General features: G+C 40.7%; 1 protein-coding gene across 2 annotated transcripts in view; it reads right to left on the bottom strand.

Moving 5' to 3' along the window:
* ANO4 (anoctamin 4) overlaps positions 1-26,201 on the bottom strand; it is a 394,030-nt gene extending 367,829 nt beyond the window's left edge. The window contains exon 1 of one of the 2 annotated variants that reach the window (XM_055236694.2): positions 26,154-26,201. The gene's annotated coding sequence lies outside the window, so the exon portion shown is untranslated. The remainder of the gene's footprint in view (positions 1-26,153) is intronic. The other variant, XM_055236693.2, reaches the window with a different exon arrangement.

Raw genomic sequence — 26,201 nt, 5'->3', positions numbered from 1 at the left:
TAGCTCACATCTGAATTCCTAGCATTCTGGGAGGCTAAGGCGGGAAGATCGCTTGAGCCCAGGAGTTCAAAGCCAGCCTGGCAAGACCTTGTCTCTACAAAAAACAAAATTAAAAATATTAGCCAGGCAAAGTAGCCTATGTCTATGGTCCCAGCTACTCAGGAGGCTGCAGTGGGAGGATTGCTTAAGCCTGGAAGGCTGAGGCTGTATGGGCTAATGATCATGCCACTGCACTCCAGCCTGGGTGACAGAGTAGTATCGTGTCTCAAAAAAAAAAAGAAAATATAAACAGAACTGACAAACCATTAGCTAGGCTTGGAAAATAAGAGAATACTCAAATATAATTATCAATGAATGAGAAAGTATTAGGACCAAGACCACAGAAATACAAAGGGTCATAAGAGAGTACAGATAATTATATACCAATAATCTAACAGAAGTAAGTTCCCAGAAACATACAAACTACCAAGACTGAATCATGAAGAAATAGAATCTCGGAACAGAAGAATAACAAGAAAGGAGATTGAATCAGCAATCAAAATCTTCCAACAAATAAAAGCCCAGGAGCTGATGTCTCCACTGGTAAAGTCTACCAAACATTTAAAGGATTAAAACCAATCCCTCTTAAACTCTTTCAAAAAAATTGAAGAAGAAACTATTCTAAACTCATTTTATGAAGCCAGTATTACCCTAATACCAAAGCCAGATGAGGACACTACAAGAAAAGAATATTGCAGGCCAATATTCCTGATGAATACACATGCAAAAATCTCACTAAAATATCAGCACAATGAATTAAAAAGAACATTTAAAGGATTATCAGGTCAGCCTCTAAGGAGACTTAATATACTTAACTGCAGGCTGCATTTAAACTGTGGGAAAATCTCCTAACAGCCATGGACAGCTAAGGTAATTACCAGGTGATCATTTTTGTTTATATGCTTCCTTGGAGCATCATTTAATCAAACATGTGCTGATTATGTATACAGTAAAAACAAATACTGTTGCTCACACTCTTATTGGAGAATGCAAGAGGTGAGTTCAGCAACCATTGCTGATTATATGTGTTAATGGTATTGCTTGCTTGATTATACTGTTATTGATGCTATTAGAGTTTGCAAGGAGAAAGTGTTCTATCTGAGAAGGATAATTAAAGTGAGTAAAAATGTCAAATTGCTTTATTTACTTATAAAAAGAAACGTCCTGAGATGAAACAAACATTTAGCAAAATCTTGAGTTTTCTTAAAACTCTGAGGCATAAACATGTTACTGATGTCCTGACGGCACAGCAAAGTAAACTTCTTGTGGAGGGAGTCAGGATTTTGAGCTGGGTTCCTAGATAGTTAAGTTCCAGTTCCAGAAATGTTTTGTCAGAGAATCTTAGACAAATCTAAGTAGTTCATCTCCAATAATGCCATATTGCACTGTATATTAGCTGCCTTTGAGAACCATTTTTATGATAGAAGCATGAATGTTATTAATGTAATGAAATTGCATTTAAAAATGACAATAGCAGAAGATATTCAAGCTCTTATTTGCAGAATGCCTAGATACACACTACTTGAGATCTTGTGGAATTGTAGCAATGGAAAAATATGAGTCTTGACATAATGCTCACCCAAGTACTACATCCTGCTATTCTCTACCCCAACAGGAAACAAAGGCAAGAATCAAATCCTAAAGGGACTTGAGATACTTAACAGTTGGTCTTCGATTTCAAAATTAAAAAAAAAAGTGGTTCCTAGGCCTTTTGTTTAAAACCCAGAAAACAAGCTCTCCATGTGACTATGGGAGTAAGTATATTTACCTTATAGTGCCAGGACATCATAACACAAAACCCAACATGTCCTCAATAAAGAAAGATTGATGGATAAATGGAAGAAATGGGGTTATAAGTGGTGGCAAAATTCAAGGCCAATTCATGAAAGCCCACATGGCCTGAAATAAAACACCCAAGCCTATGTGAACTGAAAAGGGAGCAGTATGCCAGACACCAGCAGCTCCTGCAGCAGGACTGGGGGAGATAAGGAGGCTCTGGCAAGAGCTGCCCATTTGAAAGTCAGCCATTTGTAAACAGGTGACTGTAGATGGAGAAGGGGAATGAAGTGTAAGGAGCTGGAGAGCTGGGCTAGCACAGCAAGGGCTAGTCAAAAGCACTAGAGATTCTGCTTACCTGAATATCAAATACCCTCTGGAGCACTTGATCTTTAGTGTGAATTATCTGTGTCCATTTAACCTTTTTGCTTGGTGGAAATATGCCTACTTTATTTCTGTTATGGCTCAACTGCTTCAAAATAAGAAAAAACGTTATTCAAATCTGTTGCAGGGGCAGTAACCCACTGGCTCCTGGGGTGATAGTGCTGCCAGGCCTGTGGGTTTCTGGTCAGTGGGTACAGACCCTTGTGGCCATATGGAGTCCAGAGAAACTAGGCTCCAATGCTGACACTGAGCAAAAATTACACAAGACAAACTCTCTGCCAGTATAGTATGCCATATCCAGAATTCTAAAGGCAAGCCAAGCAGGCATGGTTTTTGAAGACCCCTATGGCTATAACCAGACAATGCTGGTTCAAATCCCCACTCACCCATTTACTAGGTTCCATGTCTTGGGCAAATTATTTGATCTCACTGACTTAGATTTCTCATCCGTAAAATGAAACCAATATCTCATCTAGTACTTCAAAAGGCTGTTCTGAAGACTCAGTGGAATAAATGATTCATTCAACAAACATCCACTGGGTGCCTCCTATGTTCTGGGCACTATTTTAGTGCTGAGGACTCAGCAGTGAACTAAACAGGAAGAACTCCCTGCCCACATGGAAACCGCATTCTAGTGGATTAATGCATGACCACAGACGAGGCATGGCACAGAGTGTGTGTTCAGGACATGTCAATATTAGAACTTCCCCTTGTTTTTCTAAGGCCTGATCCAGAGAGAAATTGAGCGGGTTCTGGAAGGGCCTGAGACCTCCACCAGCCAAGCAGAGAGCCCACTTGCACTTTCCTTTGACTACAGTATCATCTAGTGTTGAAGATGAGCATTTCTCCCCCGGGAAGTAAGCAGTTGTTCTCGGAGAACTTTCTAGAATAACTGATCCTTCTGGTCTCCTGCCCTTGCCAGGGGAGCCTTGCTTTTCAATTGGGAAAAGGTAATCTAGTCAAAAATCAAAAGCACTAGAGATTCTGGTCTCCTTTCTTCCCTCTCCACTGGGACCAGCACATATCAGTGGCTGTTCTACTGGCTCAAATTGTGCCTGAGGTGGCTAGTTCTGGGGCCTGGATGGAAAGCGCAGAGGGAAGCATTATCCAATTTGGGCCACATTCTCCCAACAGCTCTATCAGGAAAAAAAGGTGGTATTTTCATCTCCATATGCTGAGCAACTGCACCTGCCTCTCAACTAGTTCCAAACTCTGGTGGGTTAGTTATTGGGTCAGTTATTGGGTCCTGAAAATCCCAGCATTTAGAATCATCTGGAAATCCTCCAGCACCTTATAAAAATGACTTTTGAATAGTAAGAAATGGAAGCAGGATATGCTCACAATTAAAGGAACTTTGTAATGTTTCTACTACTTTTGTTACAGCCCCTTTCCCCCTAGTGATTAATAATAAAGCCTCTGTGTGCTCAGTGAAGGAGATGCAAGTATACTGGACGGCAGGAGAGGTCATAGCTTCTTCCACTATGAGCTCTGGAAAGGAAGCCCAGAAGCAGAGAAAGAAGGGCAGCTTTGGAGCCATGGGTACAGGCAGGTGGGGAGAGATTCAGAGAACAGCTGAGAAACTAGGACCTAGGTAGGGAAAGAAGACTAGGATTGTGCAGAAAAGTCAACATAACAGGCCCAAGATTGCTTTCCTTAGGAAGGCTTGCCTGCAGGGTTGGCACATGACTGGCATCTAAGAACTTAGATTTCAGAAGGGTTTTCTCAAATCTCTAACTGATAAGAATGGCTCACTGTGCCTAAACAGTTTGTGCAGGCAATGTGGTTTATGCTGAACACCTGCTTTCCTGGGATTTTGGTACATGCTAAGCAGAGGTACCTACATGGCCAATAAAATCCCTGGGTGCTAAGTCTTTAAGGAGCTTCACTGGAAGACACTTCACACATGTTGTCACAATTCAATGCTGGAGGAATTAAGCTCATCCTGTGTGACTCCACTTTGGGAAAACTTTTAAAGGCTTGTTCCTGATTTCCTCCAAATTTGCCCCATCTACCTTTTCTGGAAACTTGGCTGATTTTGTTTTGTATTGTTTTGTTATGATAAATCTTAGCTGTGAGTAGGACTATGTGCTGAGCCTTGTGAGTCTTCCAAGCAAATCACCAAACCTGGAAGTGGTCTTAGGGACCCCTAATGCTAAGGATCCACTGGAAATCAGCCCAAGAGATGAGATATAGGCCTGGGGCATAAGCAGCCAAAACTTGTTCATGCCTTCTAGACAGATGCCTTCCTTCCTCCACCATTGAAGATCTAGGGAGAATTGGAGTTTTGCTTGGAGTGGGGGAAATACAGAGTTAGGAGTTAGAAAAAAAGAAAAAGAAAAGGAGGGATGGAGCAAAAGACACCACAAACATAGGCTTTGCTGTTAGTGGCTACAGGCACTAAGGAAGTCCCTGGTAACCAAAGGGGCAAGAGAAAGAACTCTCCCAGAGAAAGAAGAAGGGAGAAAGTTAAGATACATAGGACGAGAAGCAGGAGAGTGCCTACTTCAAACTTAGCCTGAGTCTCTCTTTACGCAGAAAGGACCATGTTCCCCCTTGATGAGCTTCTCCACCTTGACTTCACTATCCAAACAAGCCCAAAAGGTACAGATGGCAAGGAGAAGATGGGCAAGCCAGCTTGAGTATTTGGCATTTCTCACCTCTTGGGCTGGCCCATGATGATGTATAGAAATCTTCCTCCATGCCTGCAGAACAGAAGAGGAGCTGCAAACTGACATGGGTGTAACCGAAAGGAAGTTCTGAGTGATAAAGTGATATCTACCTGAACGTCCTACAAGACTAGAGGGGAAGGGCCTGAAATGAGACTCCACAGCATAAAGCATTTATATCCACAGATTTGTAAGAGATGCGTAGAATTTTAAAACAGGAAGAGTCTTAGCGATTGACTCAATACTCCTCATTTTAGAGAAGAGGAAAGATCAGAGAGGTTGGACACTCAGTCTAAGTCACACAGCCAGCACTCCTGACCAGCACCCTCTTCACCTCTCATTGAGAGAGAAAGGAGCTTCAACTTGATGAGAAACACATGATGGGGTCAAACAGGTATCAGCTGTTAGACTTTCGGAAGGTTATTCACCATCTCTGCTTTCTATTTTCTTGGCTGTCAAACAAGGATAATGACTCCAAACAGAGATGGCTGCTGTCAGTGAAAGTTCATGGAAAACACAGAAGGCAATACATAGTAGGTATTCAATGAATATTAGCCCCAGATCTCTCTCCTAAATGTCACTCCAAATGACCTTCTTTAAAGCCTGCTGAAGTCCAGTGTTCCTTTGGGATCAAGACTGTGTCACATAAGCATGGAGGCAATGAAGTAAGATTGTAAAGAAATGCATGGGAATGGCAAACTCCAAAGTCAGAACAACAGTTACCTCTGACGGGGAGGAGAGGGGTACATGGAGGCCTCAAATCTATCAGTCATGTCTGATGTCTACAGGTGAGTGCTGGGTATGTTTGTTCTTATCATATTGTTTTTATGCTCTTTCCCATGCCCGAAATATTTCATAAAATGTTTACATAAATAAACTATATTTATGTTTGGGAGCATGGGAAACTACCCAAGAGGAGGAGGCCCAGAGAAAGAGTTAACAATAGACACTGGGTGTTCCATGGGGAAACGGGCTCAAAATGGTACATCATAACCTTGACCTCTAGCACAGTTTCACCTGGCCCTCCTAAGAAATGTGCTAAGAAACTGAAAAAGTTGTTCATATTTACACTTCCTTTCAAGCTTTAGGCTTGGCATGTAGGTACCTTCTGTCCAAGGAATGAAGGAAGCAGCATAGCTCCCATTTAGCAGGCATGTGGGAGGGGTCTCAGGTCTTACCAAGTCAGCTCAATCACACTGACCACATAACCCTAGAAGCTAAGCTTTGCCCAGTCCCTCTTGATATCCCTGAAGATGTGGGAAAGAGAAAAACAAGGAGAAAGAAATGACTGAGCCAAGAGAAGAATTCATTATTGACTTGCTTTCTCCTGATTCTAGTCTCAGCCACGAAGATAAGAAAGCTCCAATTTTTCAGTCTGTTCTTAGTTGAACAAAAATATATACATTTCATAAGGCATGTAGTAGGTGCTAAATAAATACATGAAAGGAAAGCAACATTCTCACCACACAAAAACACCCACATATTGAGAGACTAATATGATGCAGTGGAAAACATGTAAGATTTGGTGTCCAAAAACTTGAGTTAGAGTTCATGGTCCAATGTGTCTCTGTGCAAAACACCTACCCTCTCTAGGTTTCCATATCCTCAAATGAGGATACTAATACCAAGTGTGGTGTGTTAAATAGTGCCTCCCAAAATACATGCCCATCTGGACCCTCAGAAAGTGACTTTATTTTGAACAAGGGTCTTTGCATATATAGTTAAGATTAAGGATCTCGATCATCCTGAATTAGGATGGATTTTAAGTCCAATGACAGGTGTTCGTATAAGAGACAGAAAAAGGGAAGACAGACACAAAGAGAAGGCCATGTGTAGACAGAGGTAGAAACTTGAGTAATATCACAAACCAAAGAATTCCAGGAGTCACCAGAAGCTGGAACAGGAAAGAAAGGATTCTCCCTCAGAATCTTCAGAGAGAGCAGAGCCTATTGACATTTTTATTTCAAACTTCTGGCCTTCAGAACTGTGAAGGAATAGATTTCTGTTGTTTTAGGTCATCCAGCTTGTGGTCCTCTGTTGTGGCAGTCCTAAGAAATTAATATAACTCCTTTACAGAGTCAATATGAACATCAAACAGGATCATGTGTGGGAAAGCACACTGTCAATTCTTTAGAGTGATATAAGTGGCAGCTGTCATTATGGGATCACAACATTTAAGAGAATAACAATTCCTCTCAGGAACCAAATCCCACACTTGCACCTAAGGATACATCCCCAGCAATTCTCTTCAGAGAGGACAGAATGATGGTGACTAGCTCTAAGGTTATGCCTCCCCTTGCCTTGCTGGCTCCAGACTGCCTCACTCCACTTGCACTTGTGCCTTTGAGGAAGACTGGAGTGTCATCTGGTGCAGAAAGAAGGTGCCCATCTGCTCCCAGGCACCAGTCACATGGCAAGCATTACACACCAAGGCCACCATCTGCACTAACAACTCACATCCAAGTACAGTTCAATGTCAGCCTTACTCTAATTCTGAATGAGCCAAGACCGCGGGCAGGTGACTCTGGGGCCAAAATCTTTCCATGAGCAGTGCAATTCTGAATCAGAGTATTGCAGGTAGACAAGCTGGAGGCTGAAGAAGGAAGAATCCACCACATGGCCCTCAATTGCCAATCTCTGATCCGAAGAGCCTGTTTAGGACATTTCTGGGTATGGTGTGATCCTCACGATCTTTTCTGCGTTTTCTTTTTAAAGAAAGTTCTGAGTGTTGAATTTTATTTCTTTTATTAAAATCCACAGTCCTTGAAGGTGTGAACAATACATACAAATTGATCATAGCAGATGGGCGAAAAGAGTAAAATAGACATAGATGGATGAAGACCCACAGAGGAGGAAAAACTCCTACAGAAACCACAAAAGCAAAGGAATCCAAGAGAAAGGTGAGACAATTGCCCTTGATAAATTTAACGGCACTTTAGACTTTACAATATGCTTGTGTGAAAGTTGGTACTGTTCCCATTTTATAAAGAAGAACAAAGAACAGTGGGCAGGTTGGCAGTCAGTGTTCAGAGACCGGACATCCACTTATCAGGAATTAATGGAGCAAGTGGACTCAGTGGCTTTCAAAGGTTTTTTCCAATTGTGAAATTCACTCTCCTTGAATGCAAAGTCAGCAGCGGCTCCACCCTCCATAAAGTCAAGTTCATGGTATACGGTATCCAAGGCCTTCACAATCAGGCCCACCTTTGTAGTTATGAGAGAGAAAGAAGAGTATGTAGGAGTAATCGAAGATAATATTGGGCAGAGGCCCAATCATGAAGCACTACAGAGAATAAACTTTGTTCTCTAGAAAACACAATTGGGAACCACTAAAAAGTTTTACAAAAGGAAGTGACATACCAGATTTGCGCTTTAGAGAGATTAAGTCGACAGCCATATGGAAAATGGGAGAGACTCCAAGGAAGACAAGTAACAAAGTAATGGTCCAGTCAAAGGTGACAAGGCTTTGAACCAAGGCAGGGAGATTGGGGATAGAAGGAGATAGACTCAACAGGCTTACCACCTGGATGTGAGGAGCAGGGCAGAGGACAGCCTATGATTCTGTCTTGGGCAACTGGGTACATTCACCAATTTTTATCTGTCCCTTCTGGAAAATGCAGAAGGGACAGATTTTAAAAACCATCAGATTAACAGTTCCACATTTTCCAGAAGGGACAGATGAAAAAAAAAAACTGAGGCAACAGGACGATTTTTGGCTAATCTGAGTCAGAGTGCCTGTAGGACATCCCAGATGGAAATGTCTAGAAGGAAGTCAGAGAAGTTCAGGTTCGAGGTCTGAGACAAAAGTACAGAATACAGATTGCAGGTGAAATAGGGGTAGTGGACAAGACCAGGAAAAGCAGACACAGCAAGAGAGGAGAGCCAGGACAAGCATTTGAGACACACTGACATTTAAGTGACATGAAGAAGGATTAGGCAAGGAAAAGAAGAAGTAGAACAGAGAAGTGGGACAGAACCCATGTCTGAAGAGCTTCAAGGAGATCTCCCAAGAGTTGAAATATCCACGAAAGAGTCAGAGAAAACAAGTGAAAAAAACAAGTTGAGGCCGGGCGCGGCGGCTCACGCCTGTAATCCCAGCCAGCACTTTGGGAGGCCGAGGTGGGTGGATCACGAGGTCAGGAGATCAAGACCATCCTGGCTAACAAGGTGAAACCCCGTCTCTACTAAAAATACAAAAAATTAGCTGGGCGCGATGGCAGGCGCCTGTAGTCCCAGCTACTCGGGAGGCTGAGGCAGGAGAATGGCGTGAACTCCAGGAGGCGGAGCTTGCAGTGAGCTGAGATCGCGTCACCGCACTCCAGCTTGGGCAACACAGCGAGACTCCGTCTCAAAAAAAAAACAAGTTGAAAACTCAGATTTTTCTAGCTTACTATTCTGAATTTTAGCCAAAGGATAAAAGCATTTCTCATTAAATAGTACAACTGAACTTATTCAGCAATTTGTCTCTCAAGATGTGAAGCACATTTAGAAAGAACAAAAAAAAGCTCAAATGTTGGGTGGGGTGGAAAGAAAAGAGTCATTAATTTCTTGTCTTCCTGCTCCGTGTTATGTTAAGCCTTTGACTTTCTGGTCAATACTTGTTCCATCATTCAATTGCATTATAAAATAATGTTCCGGGCTGGTGCAGTGGCTCACGCCTATAATCCCAGCACTTTGGGAGGCCAAGGTAGGTGAATCACAAGGTCAGGAGTTCGAGGCCAGCCTGGCCAACATAGACAAACCCCATCTCTATTAAAAATACAAAAATTAGCCAGACGTGGTGGTGGGCACCTGTAGTCTCAGCTACTCAGGAGGCTGAGGCAGGAGAATCACTTGAATCTGGGAAGCAGAGGTTGCAGTGAGCTGAGATCATACCGCTGCACTCCAGCCTGGGCAACAGAGCAAGACTACACCTCAAAAATAAAAATAATGTTCTATACATATATTTAAAATGGTACCTTCAATTTCTTCCTGAATCTTCACTAATCTGCTTATTACGTAGGAAGGCTCCAAAGTAAAGTGCCATTTCAGGACACACAATATTGAAATATTGGCCCTTTTAAAGCTTCAAAAAACATTTTAACAGCCTTACTATGTTGAAATTTGACACCAGCAGTATAGATGGATAATATAAAGCATTTAAAAGAACTTCAATATAACTTTTAAAATTTTGTAATTGCATTTTAATTAATAAGAAAAATGTATCTGACACTTGAAAAAATAATAAAGGCAATTAAAATAATGACACGTGAAGACTCCCTGACTTGAGATTAAAGAAGGAAAACTACTTTATTTCTCCTAGTGATAACTATTCAGAATCTCTTTGCAAACTATGTCATCCTAAGACCCAAAGATCCTCTAATAAAACAGTAGAAGACTCGTCCTCTGTCACATTCCCCCTAGCACAGAGAAACTGGTTAAATGTTAAGGTTTCAAGGGACTTTGCACAGGAAAGGGAGAGGAGAGAACATTAGTTGCACTGTTAGCAAACTTGAAAACAGGTGAAAGCTAAGTGAGTGCTCAAACTGCCAAGAAAACAAATATTTGGGTTAAGCAGGTGCAAGCAAACTAGGAAGAAATTTGTTATTAGCTAAGACAATTAATGGTAATTAGATGAAGATAATAAAAAATGATTGTAATCGAAGTACAGGCATAGTGATCATTACAGCGTTTTAAATTAAGGATTAGGGACACAGCATTAGCTTCAGGATAGAACCTAGACTTAAATAATCAAGTCATTTAATTCAATAAATATTGATAAACTATTATGCATCATACACAAGGCTAGAGGGATCCAAATTCAAATCAGACATTTTCCCTGCATGGTGCTCACCATCTGGCAAGGCAGAGATACACACTCAACTATGATTCATGGTGGCTAATCATCTGAATAAGGTGCTATGGGATCATACAGGAAGAAGCATGGGGTATGAGGAAGCCCTTGAGGAGGAATTGGCATCTGAACCAGACTTTGGATTTCACCAAGCAAGAGAGAAGGGAAACAAGGCACTCCAGGTGAGGGATCAGCATAAGCAAAAATGTTAACAGTACACCAAGAAGAGCTGGAATGCAGGATGCTTGAGAGCAACAGAGCTAAAAAGATAGGCCAGGTTAGACCATGAGGAGCATGAACCCCACACTATGAAATCTGGACTCAAACTACAGGTTGTCAAAGATCATTGATGGGTTTTGCGGGTATAGAAGGACATACATTTATTTTATTGTGATAAAGTGCACATAACATCAAATTTACCATTAGTGACATTCAGTACATGCATAATGTGTAACTATCATCACTACCCAGTTCCAAAACATTTTCAAAAGGAAACCCTGTACACATTAAGCAGTCATTCCTCATTCTCCCCTCCCCTGGAAACCACTAATCTGCTTTCTGTCTCTATGGATTTGACTACTCTATTTCATATAAATGGAATAATACAAGATGTGGTATTTTGTGCCTGGCTTATTTCACTTAGCACAATCTTTTCAAGGTTCATCCAAGTTGTAGCATGTATCAGTACTTAATTCCTTCTATAGCTGAATAATATTCCATTGTATTAATATATTATACCACATTTTGTTTATCCATTCATCCATGGATGGACATTTGGGCTGTTTTTACCTTTTGGCTGTTGTGACTAGTGCTGCTATGAACATTTGTTACAAATGTTTGTTTGAATACCTGTTTTCAATTCTTTAGGATATATACCCAGAGTGGAATAGTTGGGTCATATGGTAATTCTATGTTTAACTTGCTGAGGACCATCAAGTCCATGATGGTTTATAAGCCAAGGAATCACAGATTCAGATCAGTGTTTTAGGCAATGACAACACGTGGTGGGTGGCGGGGGGGTTGGAATAGACTGGGAAGAGTGAAGCTAGGAAGGCCAGCCAGGAAACTACTGCCCCTGCCCAGGCAAGAAAGTAGAAAGACTTGATCCATGGCAATGACCACAGGACTAAAGAAAAGAGCATAAACTTGAGGGACATTTGTGAGGCAGAATGAGCAAGAATTGATGAGCAATTAGATGTGGGAAGGGTGGAAGAGAACACTGTGTTCATAGGTGCACATTATATTGTGAGTTGTGTGTTCACAGTTCACCTCCTTTGCTAGATACTGAGCTTCTAAAAGAGAGAGTCATGTCTTAGTCACCCTCACATCCCCAGTTCTTAGCATAGAACCTGGCCCAGTAAATGAACAAAGAACAATTTCAGTGTCTGGTTGAATAATGGTGCCAGCCATTATTCACAAGAGCAGAAGAACTGAGGGATGATGACTGCAAATGAGTGGTTGGTTAAAGATGACTCTTTGCTCTATGTTTCAGAAGCAGGATGGATGATGATGCAGCTTGTTGAAACAGGGAACACAGAAGTGGTTTGGACAGGTGTTTGTGGGAACACTTGGGAACATGTCCAATAGACAACCACAAATTCAGAGCTAAATATTAGGGGAAAAGTTGGAACAAAAGGCCATTTTTGACATGTACTGTATGATTGATGGCTTTACGCATTAAAATCTCTCATTTACATATCTAATTTCATGAATCAACTAAAACTACTATAGTACAATGCTATAAATCTTTTCCTAGAAAGAACTGAAAAATGGGAGTAAAAAACACAGTGTGGGTTATGGCTTAATATAAATTTTGCCTGTAGCTAGGGTGCAGGTAGGCCCAGGCACATCTCAGATGTTGGCAGAGCAGGCTGCCTGCAAGTGTCTGCCTTCCTAAAGTGATGTACACTGAGGAAGAGAGGGACTTTATAGGCAACTTCAGGTTGGAATAGGTAAAAGGAGGACAGTCTACCCAGGGTATGAGGAGGACAGCATGATGTCTCTTTCAGATAAATATTCCTGGCCCAGCCCAAAGGACTCAGATCTGAGCCCACTTGAAAAAAAAAAAAATGGCCTCTTTGGGGTGAGAGAGATCATGTACGTGAGATAGAGAGGCTGTGATAGATTGTGTCTTTGGCCCCAACTATTCACAGTTCCCTAATTCCACAGCCTTTCATCATGTGGCTTAGCAGTGTTGCTCCACTGAGAATAAGACATTCTGCCCCATCTTTAATTTTGGGCTCAACCATGTGGCATGGCTTTGGCTGATGAACTATTAGCAAATACACTGCCATCAGAAGCTTGGAGTGCTTGCATGATTGGACTGGCCCCTTCTCTGGCACCTCCACCACTGTCATGAGAATGTGCCAGGAAGCACATTCCTGTGCCTACAGGAAGAGGAGAGACTTATGGAGCACAGCTGAGTCATCCCAATTGCTCCCATTGAGGACAACCTAGATTAGACAAGAGCCAGCCAACTCCAAGATACTGAGTGAGCCCAGCCAAGACCAGCAGAGCTCTGGCCAAGCCCCAGCTGATTCTAGATAAATGAGTAAATGCTTAATCCTGTATGACACTGAGGTTTTGGGGTTGTTTGGTATGCAGTATTATCATAGTAATGGTTAATGGATATAGATCTTTTGCCACAGTTCTTCACTGACTCAGAGATGTCAGAACTGCAGGGAATACAGAGCCCTTTTGAGGGATCACATCTTTACCAACTCTGGGAGATAGTCTCATTGCCATAGGCACCATAGATGTTTTGAAATGAACATTAATAATCAGTCTCAAAGAGAAATAATTTCCTTGTACAACAGACCTCACACACACACACATATTAAAAAAATTGCGTGACCCCTATAAGGTTTCCAAAGGATTTCAGGTATTATATTATCCAAATCAATCTTGTTCAAATTACGAGTTGCAATTCATTCGTAAGCAGTGACATCCATTTAATGGATCTTGATTTGTACTTTTTGGGGAACAGAATGGAATGCAATGAAAAATATCAGAGTATGTAACAAATAATAAGAATTATTTCCTTAATTTTTTTTCAGGTTTGTGTGTGTGTAAGAGGGAGAGGGAGGAAGGAAAGGAAGGAGAAGTAGTAGTAGTAGGTCACAATACATAAATATTTCTTACTTTAGGTATTGTTCAAAAATGTTGAAAGCCACAAGCTAAAAGAAGGTAACTAGATAGCATTTTACTACTAACTAAACCTCAGCATCGAAGCCCAGCACAGGAAATGTGAGGAGACAGTTAAGAGAAGGGAGAGAAGGAATCCATGGGCTAGAATAATTAATAGGAAAAGTAGCTTTTGCTAACATTTTAGGATTTGAAAAATACTTTTGCCTATTTTATCTAATTTGAGTCTTATAACCGCACCATTTTACAGATGAAGAAATTGAGGCTCAAAGAAATTAAGTCTTTAATGTGAAGGTATCATGATAAGTCACAAAGCTGGGAAGACAACCCAGGTCTTTGTCTCCTATTCCACATTTCAAGTACATCTTCGCCAGTTCCAACACATCCTTGAGATCTCTCTCAAATTACTACCACATCCTCAGTCTTTCCCCGTCTTCAAAATCAAAATTAAATGCCCTCTTTATACACCCCCAATAGTGTCCTTTGCCTACACTGAGCTAATGAAATTTCCTTATTTGGGTGATTATTTCATATCTCTCTCTTCTACTAGCCTATCCCACTGTCATTCCATAAGAAAGGGGCCTTGTCTGCTTGGGTCACTCCAGTACACCCAGCACCTAACGTAGTACTAGGCACAAAGTAGGCACTCAATAAATAGCTGCTGAATAAATGAATATGAGTTACACGACCTGAGACAAGGAAAGTGAGCCAACTCTTCCATTCTCCAATTACAACCACAAATCAGTTGTATCCTTATTTGCCTGAAAAAGACAAAAACTGCATAGTTTCCAAAACATATACCCATATAACCAGAAGGAATAGTGACCAGAGGGTGTTTCCCAATCTGTTAGGTGCCTCTTTGCTGGACAGAACTACAAACTGAACCAGAATCCAGGTACTCAGCAGTTCCTGGGGGCTGGAAAACCTGCTCAGATTCTGGGCCTTTTTCTCCCTAGGCCTCAGAGCCCTGATCCGCTACTTGCCCTTGGCTAGCAGAATGGTCTACAAGTCTGCTGGTGTCTACAAAGCCAATAGATGAACTCTAATTAGCCAGCACTCCAAAACCCTGGCCTACTTCGGCTCAGCACCTTGACAACATACATGTTGCCAGTCATCTCCCTCTCTCAGTAAAGGTCGGCGGAGATTTTCCATGCTTGCAGTCAAATTGAGAATTCCACCATGCTCTCCCACTTGCTTTCCCGTGTAGATCTTTCTAATCGCTTCACTTTCAACAGCTGATGTCATGGATGCTGTGGGCCCCATGGTACACCCCCAGCTGCTGATGGCTTTCAGCTGAATCCTTCTTGAGAAACTGCCGGCAAAGAGAATTCCCCAGGGTCACATTCATTCCTCATGGCAGCTTGCATCCAGGCAATGATGGCAGGGTACAATAGCTTTGTTGTGGGACAATGTTGAAGGACTGTCCCAGCTCCAAGTATCCCTGTGTGAGGGCTGAGGCTGTGTTTGTGCATCATCACAGCTCATATCTTCCCTCTGCCTGGTTATGCTTCCTTCCCTCCATTCACCACACACACCCACCATACACAATGATCCCAACTGCTCTACCTAGGAAACTTCTTGCATGCACATCTCTGGCTCAAAATCTATTTCCCAGAGAACCAGAACTAAGACAGCTAAGCTCCCTCTTGAGTCAGTACCATGGTTGCTAGGATTTTCATTTGGTTTTTAATATCAAAACAATGTCTATGGAAACGTTAGGACACATATATCACAGACAAATAATATTCCTGTAACAGGACATAAGCAGACTTCCCACTTACAACTGGTGGTAAAGAAAATGTTCTTTATAGAGTGCTGTTTTGGGAACTCAGAGGCGTGTTTTGATAAAAACAGTATTGCCAAGGATCTTTAAGAAGAGGATTATTCCTATCCTTCAAAGCATCTGCCTGTTAGTGACCACAAATTATTTGGTATAATATTTTTTGTTACCTGTGTCTTGTACTAAATCCCGAGCTCCATGACTGACAGCATGGGCATCACTTGGAAGCTTGTTAGAAATGCAGAATCTAGGCCAGGTGTGGTGGCTCACGCATGTAATCCTAGCACTTTGAGAAGCCGAGGCAGGTGGATAACTTGAGGTCAGGAGTTCGAGACCAGCCTGGCCAACATGATGAAACCCTGTCTCTACTAAAAATATATATAAAAAAAAAAAATTAGCCAGGTGTGGTGGTGCATGCCTGTTATTCCAGCTACTTGGGATGCTGAGGCACAAGAAGTGCTTGAATCCAGGAGGCAGAAGTTGCAGTGAGCCGAGATCATGCCACTGCACTACAGCCTGGGTGGTGGGGTGAGACTGTCTCAAAAAAAAAGAAAAAAGAAAAAAAAGAAATGCAGAATCTCAGCACCCCTTGCCCAGACCTACTGGATGAGGATCTGCAGTTTAACAAGAAGCTCATTGGGCTTATATTGACATTAAAGTTTGAGAATCACTGGCCTAAACTATGAAGCTTCAGTATCATATTTGAACCTTATTGAAAATATACGGGATATCCATTCAGTCATATATCACATCCCATTAATTACAAAGTACTATTGAAGCTATCTCTAAAATGTCCCTCGCATTATCCCTTTTGGTTGATATTGTTAAATCCGAACTCAGGCTCTCTTAGCTCTTGTGGACCACACTTTGAGTAGCAAGAGTTTAGATCACAAGAAGAATGGATGACTTTATTGGAGCATCTTAAATCCATCTGATTTTAAAATATATAATTATTTGCAAATAAGATTCAACACAGCTTTAATTCAAGTTCTTCAGTCTCTTATATTAGAAATCCCCAAGTAACTTCATAGCTACATCATTAAATTGACTTTGTCTTCATCATTTCTTTGTCACCAATCATTCCCTGATTCATTGGTGTTTTTAATCTTCTAAAACTAAATAACCAGCACACATGGAGAAAGAATTAACAGGACTCCGCTGGAATCAGTAATTAAACAACAAGAAACATTCTTGAATTCTGAAAAAGAACAATATAGGCAAGTTTAGGAAAACAGGAAATTTGAAGAAAGTTCAGCAATGTATTTCTCTTAGCCAATGCTCTTGTCAAAATGAATGTTTCCAATGATCCTCTTAGTTCTAAAGTCCAGGCAGTTCCCAACTTAGTTTTTCACAGAGAAGTAGTATACATGGAGGTTAAAATTCTGAGCTTGCTCACAAATGTCTGTTAACACATGGAATGCACCATGGAAGACCAGAGTAACAGCCCCAGAGAACCCAGCCACCCTGTGCGGCAATACCTCTATTGATAACACATTCAGCACTCAACCTCAATGTGAAGGAGACATTTACCCCCAGCTCCTCTGGAATCAGCCTTTGCACGCTGTCCTGCTGCTTGGAATGCTGGTCCCTCACCTGAATAGCCTCAACTCAAATTTGCCTTCCCTTCCACTGCAACATCTTCTACCCAGCCAGCATCTTAGGAAACCACAAATCACCTTCCAAAAAGCATAAAAATGCCCTACTTGTTACGATATCCTAACTTAAGTTAACCCTCATATCCACACTCCATATAAACCAAACCAGAAAATTTATTCCATAACATATGATTAAAATCTAAATACCCCTTCAGGGCTATTTTGACAAAAGGGAAATTTTTAAAAGCAGAGAGGGAAGTAGGAAGATGACATTCCATTTTTTAAAAATCATATACAATGCTCAATTAAAATCAGAAAAGGCAAGAGAAAAAGTAGGAAAAAAAAGAAATGGTGAACAAATGCAATAATGGAAAATGGTTACAAACACGGCAGATACTAATTCAACTATGCCAATCATCACTTTACTTGTGAATGGTCTAATGACATCAATTAAAAGAAATTGTCAGAATGGATAAAAACACTGGACCCAACTCTATGTTCTCTAGAAGAAACCCACTTTAAATATAATGGTTCAGAGACTTTCTAATTTATATTGCCCTGGTTTTTGTAGAGGGTAGCTGGTCTTCCATTACTCTGTGCCATGGATTTAGCTGAACTAACACTCTAGCAGGAACGCTCAGGCTGGCTGGGCACATGGTGTGCAAGCAGGGACAGGTCAAGGAGTATCTGTGGACTTCTCCATAAGGGAGCACATGAATCTCCTGGTGAGGTCCAGTTACTCTGCATCTCGTGGTCATATTACTCGTTCAGGTTGCAGGGTCACTGTTTACGGCACTCTATCTCTGAAATCAAACCTCTGTTTCCTTTGGCATCAGTTCTGAAAGTATCTGGTCACAATTTGTTGTAAGATATTGAATTCATGCTATCAAATGGGCACCTCTTCTAAGGTATTCTATACCCCAGGCAAATTCATAGCAACATAACATTGGGCACCTAAGTTTTCAGAGCTTGCATATATGGAGTACCAGTAAGCTCCGTAAGGTCACCAGGAAAGGTGAGTGAACACCTTTCCCCTCAAGACAAGACACCATGCTCTGCTCAGACCTTAGGTGCACAGGTAAAAGCTAGACTCCTGGGAAGTGATCTGGAACAGAAGATAGTCATTTCTCAACTCCTTTCCTGATGAGGAACATATTTGTAAAGTCCATAAGGAATGTTTGGAATTCATTAGTGTTGTTTGTTTGTTTGTTTTTAAGACAGAGTTATGTTCTTGTCACCCAGGCTGGAGTGCAATGGCGCAATCTCAAATCACTGCAACCTTCACCTCCCCGGTTCAAGTGATTCTCCTGCCTCAGCCTCCCAGGTAGCTGGGACTACAGGCACATGCCATCACACCCAGCTAATTTTTGTATTTTTAGTAGAGACAGGGTTTCACCATCTTGGCCAAGCTGATCTCGAACTCCTGACCTTGTGATCCACCCACCTTGGCCTCCCAAAGTGCTGGGATTACAGGCGTGAGCCACCGCACCCGGCCTAGTGTTCTTTTTTAAAAACACAGTCCCACCAGAAGACCACTAAAGGGAAGATGGTGAGGCCGGGGAAGGAGGGCACAAGGCAAAGGGAAGAGTTCTCAATGACTCCTGCTTATGGAAATGCAGGGAGATTACCAATGGTCTTGAACACATACGGAGGAGGTTTGACTCATGACATAATTTCACAGAGAGGTGGGGTGTAGGGAAGCAGGCAGGGCAAGTGTCAAAGGTGTTACCTATAGTCTCGAGGGGGAAAAAATCTTCCTCTTTGGAAAAAAATTCCCCCCATGTTTTTGATTAGAGTATGGTTGGCAAAAGGCCCTTGCTAAGATAGGATCAAATGCATTAAAACCCACGAACCCATTATCAATGATTAGGGTACCAGACTTCTGCCACTAAGCAGAGCTTCAGAGAACAGGATTAGACTTTGGTGTAAGTCAGTGGTTCTCAACTGGGGGTGATTTCGCCTGCAAGCATACATTTGGCAATGTCTGAAAACTTTTTTCAGCTGTCACAACTGACATCTGTTGGGTGCAGGCCAGGGATGCTGCTAAACATCCTACAATGCACAAAACAACCCCCACAGCTAAGAATTATTCAGCCCAAAATGTCCACAGCACCAAGGTTGAGAAACTGGTATTAGCAAAAAAGAAAGGCCTAGGTGCAGCATGAGATACAATTTAGGGAGAGTTAAAGAACACAGAAACCTGAGAAAGGGGCAATCAAAGGTGCTAATCATACTTCATCAAGAACAGCCCTAGGAGAGAAATGAGAGCCCTGGGAATGCCCTAAAGGAGGGGACCCATTGCAAGGGCAAGGTACTACACACAGGACAAGAAACTCCCAGGAAGGAAGGAGAGTTAAGAATTGACAATGAACATGGGACAATGAGTTAGGGACCACGTCTTGTGCATGTAGGATGTTTAGCAGTATCCCTGGTGTCCACCCACTAGATGCCTGTGATACCTCCTGCCAAGTTGTGTCAACCAAAAATATCTGCAGACATTGCCAAATGTCCCCTGTGAAACAACAGCATCCCTGCTTGAAAAATCATTCTTCTAAGAGGGATCTTTTGAATTTTTATATACATATTTTTCTTATTATTTCATCATTTCTTCTAGATTCAACATCATTCTTTTTTTTTTTTTTAAGACAGAGTCTCACTCTGTTGCTCAGGCTGGAGTGCAGCAGCACCATCTCAGCTCACTGCAGCCTCCGCCTGCCGGGTTCAAGCAATTCTTATGCCTCAACTTCCCAAAGAGCTAGGATTACAGGTGCATGACAACACGCCTGGCTAATTTTTGTATTTTAGTAGAGAGGGGGGTTTCGCCATGTTGGCCAGGCTGGTCTTGAACTCCTAACCTCAAGTGAATTGCCTGCCTCAGCCTCCCAAAATGCTAGGATTACAGGTGTGAGCCACCATGCCCAGCCAAGACCCTTCTTTTCTAAACTAGGTCGTTTAGTCATTCTTTCAGGAGGTGTGCATAAAATACATTTTTCCCAGTCTTTTTCCAAATAATTTCTTATGCTGACCTCCGTCTCCAGTGATCACTTAGCTGCATCTGGAATTCTGAATTGACCTTCATTTCCTTCAGCACTTTGAAGATATCGAGCTGCTGTTTTCCAGCCTCTATCATTACTACTTGAAAGTCTATCCACAGTTTGTTTCTCACTTGCAGGGAATGTGTCTTTTCTCTCAGGTTATTTCTAAGATGTTTCTGATTTTTGCTGACTCGCCATATATTTACATATGGATATATTTTTATTCTACTTGGCACTCATCATGTTTCTTACATCAAAGAATTTGTGTCTCCTCATCAATTCTGGGGAAACTTCCAGCCATCACCTTTTTAAATATTCCTCATATATATACATTCTATTATCTTAAAGCAGAACCGAATTTCTATTAAATGGATGTTGAGCTTTTTCATTCTGCTTTCTACATTTCAACCTCCTCCTTCTTGTTTTTGTATCTCATATATCTCTGTATGGATAATGGGGTAATTTCTTCAGCTCTCTCTTCCAGGCCTAATTTTCTCTTCAATTATGTCTAATATGCAGTTTCAATGGTCATAGAAAACATACTTCCTACATGCCAAGCTCTGCACTGAGCAAACAAGTACATGATCAAAACATTAATTCCTAACTCAAGAACTTTATTTACATCTATTGTGGTAGCCATATGAAAAAACTGTATTGGAGTACAATAAGAGTAAAATTCAATATGTGCATAAGAATTGCCAGTGGAAACAGAAAGAATCACAAAATATGCTGAGGCAAAAAGGGAAAGAATTCACAGAGGAAACTCTTAACTGAGTTTGAAGAATAAGAATATTCTAGGAGGAGAATGTAAGGAAAGGTGTCAAAGTAGATGGCACAGATGTGCAAAATCATGAGCTTTTAGGGAACAGTAAAGAATCAAGTGTAAGTACTGTGCTGACACATCTGTACAGAGTGGTGAGAGATGCTGGAGAGTCAGTTAAAGTTAGTTAGGAAGGCCCTTATGTACCTGTACCCTGTATGAAGTGTTTAGACTTTATTCTATTGTCAATGGAGAAGCAACAGAGATTTTCAAGTGGAGGGCAGGAGGAGGTGGAAAAAGAGGAAGAAAAGGTGGGAGAGGGAGGGAGAGAGAAAGAGGAAAAGAGAGAAGGGGAGAGAGAGGAAGGGAGAGAGAGAAAGTGAGGGGGAGTGAGGGAAAGAAGGAGGGAGAGAGATGAATTGGGAAAGCTAAACTATGGTCATGGAAGAATTCAGATGCAGGAAGACTTATAAAAAGACTGCTAGCAGCACTAGTCTAAACAGAGATAGTGAGAGCTTGAGCAGAAATAATGTCAGTAGGGATGGAGAGGAAGCTTTGAAGTAGCAATATTTTTAAAATAGACATAATTAATGTGTTAGCCAGCTGGCTGTGGAGGCTGATGGCCAGCAGAAGGTTAAGCATGAGGGGGTTAACCCAAAAAACTGGATTAGGACTGTGGATGATGCAATTAACTGAATGTTTGTGTCTCTCCAAAATTCATATGTTGGAATCCTAATTCCAGCACGATGGCATTTGAAGGTAGAGACTTTGGGAGGTGATTAGGTTATAAGAAGCCAGAGGGCCAGCTCACTCTTATTCTGTTCTGTGAAGGTACAGTGAGAAGACCAGCCAGCTAGAAACCACAAAGACAGCCCTCACCAGATGCCAAATTGGTTAGTGCCCTAATCTTGGACTTCCTAGCCTTTTTTTTTCTTTTCTGTGAGAAATAAACATTTGTTGTTTAAGCCACCCAGGTGTATATTTGCTATGGCAGTCCAAACTAACACAATGGGACTATGCCAGCATTAAATAGAATAATAAATTCAACTTTGAGAGCTACCAGAAAGAAGTTCCATTCGAGGTATATAAGTTTTGATAGTCTGGGATATATCCAGGTTGAAAGTTCTAGTAGGCACTTATAAATACACATGTAAAACTTGTCAGAGAAATCAGACATGAAAATATGGCTTTGGGGGCATCAGTATGCAGCTAGGGATTGGATAGAAAGGAAGGGAGTGATTGAAGATCAGCTGGGGATACAGGAATGACTAGAAAGAGAAGTTGTGAGGTGGAGGTGGTAGTGGTGATGGAAGTTATAAATCTTGGTTATCAAAAATTGTGTGTTAACATGGACACACAGAAGTGAACAATAGACACCAAGGCCTACTTGAGAGTGGAGGTTGGGAGGAGGGTGAGGATTAAAAAACTACCTATGATGTACTATGCTCACTACCTGGGTGATTAAATAATTTGTATAACAAACCCAAGCGAAATGCAATTTGGCCATGTAGCAAACCTGCACGTGTAGACCCAAACCTAAAATAAAAATTGGAAGGGAATAAAGTGAAATATTTTCTATGACACTCACTAAGCAGGAAGGAGTTATTTCCATTTTAATTTTTAAAATACCTTTCATGCCTTATTTTTGTCCTCAAAATATTTCTTGATTTAACCAGAATTCTTATAGTATATCCCAAAGTCCAGTATCTAGTAGCAACTTTTTGAAGTGTACAGTTTGTAATTATTTTTCTCTTAAACCAAAGCTTATAAATTATTTGTAATGAATTTAGTATCAATTAAATACTATCATCATTTACTTTTTTAAAAACTGTGTGTCAAACCTACTAAAAGTATCTGAGATAGAGGTCATTTCCAAGCTTTCCTCCTATGGTTCTCTCAAATTTATCTTCTTTTAATTGAATAAATAATTTAATAATATATTCTGCATTCAATGTATTTGTACTAATATTTTAGTTATATATTTAAAAATATTTTAATACTATTAGCATTTTAATAATATATTAATTAAATAATTTAAAACAAAAACATATGTGTGTGATCACGTCTTGTGAAATCATCTATCTTAACAGCACACTGAATCAGAATGCTTGCCTTACTTGTCTGCCTCCTCCACTAGACTCTGAGCTCCTGAGATACGGGTGATGCCTTACTTAATTCTCTCTCCCAAGAACTTATCACAATACATAACCTGGAGTGGTAACTTAGTGTACACTGGATGGATGAATGGGTGGGTGGATGGATGGATGGATGGATGGACCAAGCCGGACACTGGAAACAGTTTTTCTGTCATAAGGAAGAACTACATTCAGGACCACTATGCAGTTTCACAAGTTGTTCACTACGTAAGGTGACAAGCAGGGTTAAGTAAAGTCTAATACAAGAGAATCTACTGTAGAAGTCAGTCACACAATGAAGGGAGAGGATGATGGAATAGGACAGTGACAATAGTTAACACAGCTAAATAAAATGAGAGCTCAAGAAGCTCTAGTCATTTAGTTAGTGTTCTTCTATTAAGCATTCTTTTTAGGATTGCAGAATGGTGGGATTTATAAAATGGAAAAATGATTTTAAAATGTGTTTGGGAAATTCTTAAACATAAGAAAATTCTCACAATCCATAAATAATTGTACAGTTATATTGTGCCTAAAACTTGTCAGCTCCTCTATATCAGTCCAAAAGTTTATAGAGAAGAGAGATAGCTTAGAATTGTGAAGGGATATCTGGCAAAGTCTGGAATTTGTAGGGTATCCTAGTATAGTTGAACTGACTTATCTCACCTCAGAGTTTTCTTCTAACTAGCAACAGAAGCAAAAAATTAAGTATAAATGAGTAATAAAACTGTATTTTTAAAACAAAATAAAATTAACTTTATTCTTTAAAACACAAAAAGGAAACTATAAGCTTTCACACAAAAATACATATTAAAATCAACAATTTGTTTTCAGAAATCAAATAAATGTAATAATTGGCCCACAAATAATCATTGTTGAGACTTACAGAAACTATACCAGCATCTATAACTTTCTATGATAAAATGATTATCACATGCTTGTGTCGTATATATTTGGATGTCCAGACTTACTTTGTTAGGATACAAATAGTAAGAATAATAATAAGCAGTTGCTCGGAAAAAATCAAGATTTTATTGCTAATGGAAAGTTCCCAGGAATGAAGAGAATTACAGGCTTTTGTTCGTGAAAACCTCCAAGTTAAACATAGAAACCTTTTCTAAAAATCAGATTGACTCTGAGTATAGGGCTCTATGGAGGAGAAAAAAAGTCAACTAAGGGAACCATGATAAAATGTTAATCTGGCAGCTGCCATTTCACACCCCTCTTTGCCAAAAAATGCCATAACCTTTCAGCTACCCTGGGCAAAGGAGGTACTTTATATATTAACTTCTGATTTTATTAAACTAAAGCAAGAAGAGTCAGCTTTCCTTCATGATAAGAGCAAAACCCAGAAAATTTTAAACTTACTATACAGAAACATTTTCAAGCCCCAGATAGTGATTTTTTTCCGCTGTCAAACTGACCTTCAACAAGGACAGTCAGAAAGATGGTTACTTTTGCCAGTGCAGAGCTGATGGTATGCAAATGTTCCCCAGTGTTCTTCATTACCAATCCCTGCTATTTCAATTCAGCCATTTGACTAAAGAGCCTTTGGAGGGGGTCCTCCAAGTATGTTTGTGAACCGCAGGAATCAAAATCCCAGAAAGGAAAAGCCTGCCACATGCAGATTGCTGAAGCTCACCCTGTGCCATCGACACAGCATCCCCTGGGGTAAGACCCAGGAATCTTCATTTTTAACAAGTGCAATGCTGATTCTTAACATTTAGTGAAGTCTGCAATCTACTGCTTTAAAGATTAGTTTTGATAATCTGGAACTTCTGCAACCTCAGCATCTCACCTCTAGGTGGCAGCATCTATGAATTGTTGAGTGTCGTGGTATCCCAACATTCAAAGATTTATTTCCAGAACCAGAATTACACATTGGATTTGGCTGACTAAATCATTATCTCTAAGTGCTGTATCTATAGAAGGAAAACATGGCAGGATAGATTTTGCATAATTTAAACCTCCAACTCAGATTTAGAAATAAAAACAATTAACTGACCATCCTTGCATCTGCAGCTATTTCCAGTGTGATGTAAGTGATAAATTTTAAGGCAGGATGTTGTAAGCATTCTTCTTGCCCTGATTGTTTAACTCATGACTTCCAAGGATCACATAGATCAGCAGTCAGCAAACATTTTCTATAAAGAGCCAAATAATAAATATTTCAGCGTCTGCAAGACGTACAGTCTCCATCACAGTTACTCAACTCTGCCACTGTTAGGTGAAAACAGCCATAGACAATACAGAAATGAATCAGTGTGGCTGTGTCCCAGGAAAGCCTTACATATAAATACTGAAATGTGAATGTTATATAACTTTCATGTGTATCAAAATATTGTTTAAAAACTTTTTTTCCAACCACTTAAAAATGTAAAAACTATTCTTAGTTCTCGGACTGTACAAAAACAAGTAGCCAGCCAGATTTGGCAGTAGTTTGCAGACCCCTGAAATAGATCAATTTGGTGGAGCAACATGAATTGGTATTAACTACGGTATTCAAAGATGACTTTTTGATGACTTTTTTGAATACACGAGTTTAGTCCAAGATAGATATCTTGTCACTAAATAGAGCATTCAATAAATTAAAGCCATATGACATATCTTGGAATTCTGATTCAGAGTTGATTTCTAGATAACATTTTACCAAACAGAAGTAGCACTTAGGTCAAATATTTCTATACACATCCAACCTTCCTTCTGGTATAGCAAAGCTGTTAAAGGCCAGTGAGAGCTGGGCATGGTGGTGTGCATGCCTGTTGTCCCAGCTACTCAGGAGGCTGAGGTGGGAGGGATTGCTTGAGGCCAGGAGTTCGAAACCAGCCTGGACAACATAGTGAGATCCCATCTCATTAAAAAGAAAAGCCAGTATGAACATAGAGGTATTGTTGGGGTCTGTCACATCACACAAGCAGAAATACAAATGCAATTTATTCAGCAGGCAAATGCATGAAGGAATCTTATACACACCCAGTCCTGAATCTCCAACAGGAAGCCAACACTTACCTGTTGTGTCTTGACTCAGGGTTTCCTGGCTGCTACTGCTATAAGAAG

The sequence above is a fragment of the Symphalangus syndactylus genome, chromosome 13, assembly GCF_028878055.3.
Source record: "Symphalangus syndactylus isolate Jambi chromosome 13, NHGRI_mSymSyn1-v2.1_pri, whole genome shotgun sequence".
Lineage (NCBI taxonomy): Eukaryota > Metazoa > Chordata > Mammalia > Primates > Hylobatidae > Symphalangus > Symphalangus syndactylus.
Note: the sequence above shows the minus strand (reverse complement) of the source record. Positions and strands in the feature narration are given on the sequence as shown.